Source organism: Solanum pennellii, chromosome 12, assembly GCF_001406875.1.
Source record: "Solanum pennellii chromosome 12, SPENNV200".
NCBI classification, from domain to species: domain Eukaryota; kingdom Viridiplantae; phylum Streptophyta; class Magnoliopsida; order Solanales; family Solanaceae; genus Solanum; species Solanum pennellii.
In genome coordinates, this window is record NC_028648.1 from 12,730,798 (window position 1) to 12,734,702 (window position 3,905).

Genomic DNA, 3,905 nt, shown 5'->3' on the forward strand with positions numbered 1-3,905 from the left:
CCGGGTCGGGTCGGGTAGAATTCATTAATCACGCGACGGTTCCCCGACGACGGTCCGTCGCAGTCGCGACGACCCATCGTTGGTTCCGTCGTGTGTGCCCTAATTTCAAAATAGCAGAAAAACGTACCTAGACGACGGATGCCTACGACGGTCCGTCGCATGCGCAACGGTCCGTCGATGTATCCGTCAGTGGCTGCTGCGGAGTAGTTTTCTGCAGAATTTCCTGGTGATGTGCCTGCGAATTTAAAAGACCATTAGTAGAAAAATGCTATCCTTACTAAAAAAAACGACAAGAATTGGGTTGCCTTCCAACAAGCGCCTTATTTAATGTCGCGGCACGACTAGGGACACTTGATTACTCAGCCTTCATCAAGATGGTTTGCCTCTATTACTTTATTCCCCGATGCTTTATGCCCCAAATAGAGTTTTATTCGTTCTCTATTCACCTTAAACCACACTCCCTCCTTGGCTTTTAACTCAACTGCTCCATGAGGGAATACTTGGGTAATCAAGTAAGGGCCAGTCCATTTGGACTTGAGCTTGCCCGGAAGACGAGGCGACCCAGAACTGTCTACAAGCACCAAATCCCCAACCATAAACTCTTGTTTTGCATTTTCCTGTCCAGTCTCCTTCTTCATCTTTTCTTTGTGGGATATGGCAAATACCGATTGGAGCTCACCACTCTGCCTCATAGTCCTACAAATGTTGAAGGTCGCTTCTTCATTATTCAACCGAAATGTGATCTGTCCCTTCTCCATATCAACTAAGGCTCTACCTGTGGCGAGGAATGGCCTCCCAAGAATAATAGGCACTTTGAAATCGACCTCACAATCAACAATAACAAAATCAGCCGGAAAGATGAATGACTCCACTTTTACTAGCACATCATGGAGTATCCCTATAGGCCGTTTCACTGTTCGATCATCCATCAGTAGCCGCATCGCAGTGGGTTTTGGATCCCCCAAACCCAACTTCTTGTAAATTGAGAGGGGCATGAGATTTATGCTTGCCCCCAGATCACATAATGCTTTCGCAAAATGTAATGACCCAACTGTACAAGGGATAGTGAACGCACCGGGATCTTCTTTCTTTTGTACGAGGGATCTAGTAGCGATAGCACTACAATGCTGCAGTCTATCATCATCCTCGAAAGTGACTGATCTTTTTTTTGTGACCAGATCTTTCATAAATTTGGCGTAACCGGGCATTTGTTCTAAAGATTCTACCAAAGGGACATTGATAGAAAGTTGCTCCAACATAGTTATAAAACGCCGGTATTTACTATCCTCGGTCTTCCTCACTAATCTCTGAGGGAAGGGTGGTGGTGGCCTAGGCATGAGAATTACCTTGATGGGTACTTCTGCATCTTTTCCATTACTTTCTTCTGCTTCACCACTACCCTTTACCACCTTATCATTATCCTCTCTCACATTTTTCTCAGCAGATGGCATAGGTGGGTCAATGGTTTGCCTACCACCGCGAGTAGTAATTGCCATACAGTGCGCATCATTCTTTGGATTTTGGACAGTGTTGCAAGAAAGAGTGCCCGGTTGCCGTGTGTTCACTGTCGCAGATAATTGGGCCACTTGCAATTCGATCTGTTTAATCGAAATTGCATGTGTATCAACTTTTTGCCCAATACTAGCTAAATCACCCCTTAACTCTTTAATGTGCTCATCACTAGCATCGAACCTCCTCATCATTTTGTGCAACATATCCTCAACTCCCGCCATACTATCTCCACCATCCCTAGGATTAACTTCACGATTTTGAGGAGGGACATAGGGCCCATTCCTGTCGTTTCTATTAGCATAGTTACCCCTGTTAAAGTTGTTGTCGCGGTTGTAGCTTCCATCTCAAACATAATGACCCTCACGATTGTAGTTACCATAATTCCGACCTTGGTTCCCTTGACCTTGGCGCCAATTATCTTGATTTGAGCCTTGGGCGCTTGGTCGGAAACACCCCATCTGTTTATTTACTGCATAAGTATCCTCCGCATAGTAACATTCATCGTTAGGGGGTGGTGGTTTAGCCAAGTAGTTGACTGCATTAATCTTTTCTGCACCCCCAGTGACATGTTTTAGTACCAACCCAAGCTCAGTTCTCATCTGAGCCATTTCTTCCCGAATCTCATCTGTGGCTGGGTTATGAGTGGACTGCACTGCCAAGGTGTTTCTCCCTGTATCAGACTTCCTAGTACTCCAAGCTTTGTTATTCCGGGAGATTTTCTCTAATTTTTCGGCGATCTCAGCATAAGGGCATTCTCCATAACATCAATATCGCTTTGTTGTTATCATCCTGTCCCCGATAGAAGTATTCTTTCAGTGACTCATCATCTATACGGTGATTTGGAACACTCCTCAAGAATGAGGTGAATCTATCCCAAGAACTACTAACTGACTCTCCTGGTAGTGCCACAAAGTTATTCACTCTGTCTTTATGGTTTAGTTTCTTGGAGACCGGATAGTAGCGTGCTAAGAAGACATCCCTTAGTTGGTTCCAAGTAAAGATTGAGTTGTATGGGAGCTCAGTGAACCATATAGCAGCCTCTCCCGTCAGTGAGAGAGGAAACACTCTGAGCCCTATTACATCTAAATCCAAATCAGGCCTCCCTACACAGCTTTTACACACTGCCCTTACCTTAGCTATATGGGCATGTGGATCCTCAGAAGGTAGCCCTGAAAACAAACCTCTGGCAGTGAGCATTTGCATCAGGCTACTAGTTACCACAAAAGTGTGGCCTGTGGGTAGAGGAGGCAAAACCAGTGGCCCATCCGAATCTGCTATGTTATCATAGCCTCTGTAGTATGCTTGGGGCCGTGGAGCGGGATTCTGTCCCCTCTGTTGATGTTCACCCGGAGCATCGGGTAACATCTGACCATGAACATCAACCGGAGCTGGGATGTTCTGGTTCGGATCCTCATCATTTATTCCCAAATTACGATTCATATTGCGCAGTGTACGCTCTAACTCGTGATCGTAGGGAAACAGCGGTTCTCTTCCTCTCCGTGTATTTGGCATACAAGGAGGATAGTTCTGAAAAGAAATCAAAAACAATAAAACAAAGTAAAATCAAGAAAATATCAACTAAACTATAGTAATAAGTTCAAGTTAATCTAACAGCTATTTTCCCCGGTAGCGGCGCCAAAATTTGATACGCTTAAACTTACTTCTCAAATAAGAAGTAAAAGCTGTCGCGTCAAGTAAATAACCCAACTAGTGAGGTTGGGATCGTTCCCACGAGGAAAATAGGTCTAGACTTAACTTCAACTTGTTATTACTATTGTTAGGTTGATGACTTCCTTGGAAAGTAAAAACATAAACAGGGGGGTTTGTATTTCCTAATGAGTAAAAATAACTAGCGAAATTGAAAGAGACACTTAATGGTTTTGAAAGTTGGATTTTAATCAATTAATCAAAGTAACTAGGGTTTACGTGTTCCCCACAGGTTCATAACTCGATAAATCTAACTATAACAATTCTTTCCTAGTATCTTGCATGCAAAGTGATAAGTTATGTATTTCTAAATCCTTGGTCCGGCATCTAGAAAATCTCACTCCGCACCTTGGTCCGGCTACGTGTGTTGCTTTCCTAACCCTTATCTTTACCTCATATTAAGCATCATATTCGATATTTGACTAAGTTATTACCTCGTACCAATCAATACTAGCCTATTAGATAGTATAAACTAAATCTATGTTAATAATTCTTTTCCTATTATCTACCTCCTTGGTCCGGCAAGTAGCATTAAGGCGAGTTCTAACGTTGATCATCCGTTAAAAAGACTTCTAAGCGAAAGAATTATTAATACATGCAAGACACTATTCTAGAATTGTTATTTTAGCTAGGGTTTATCTCCTTATTTGCCTATGGTTCCCACAACCCTACTTATGGAGTTTAGT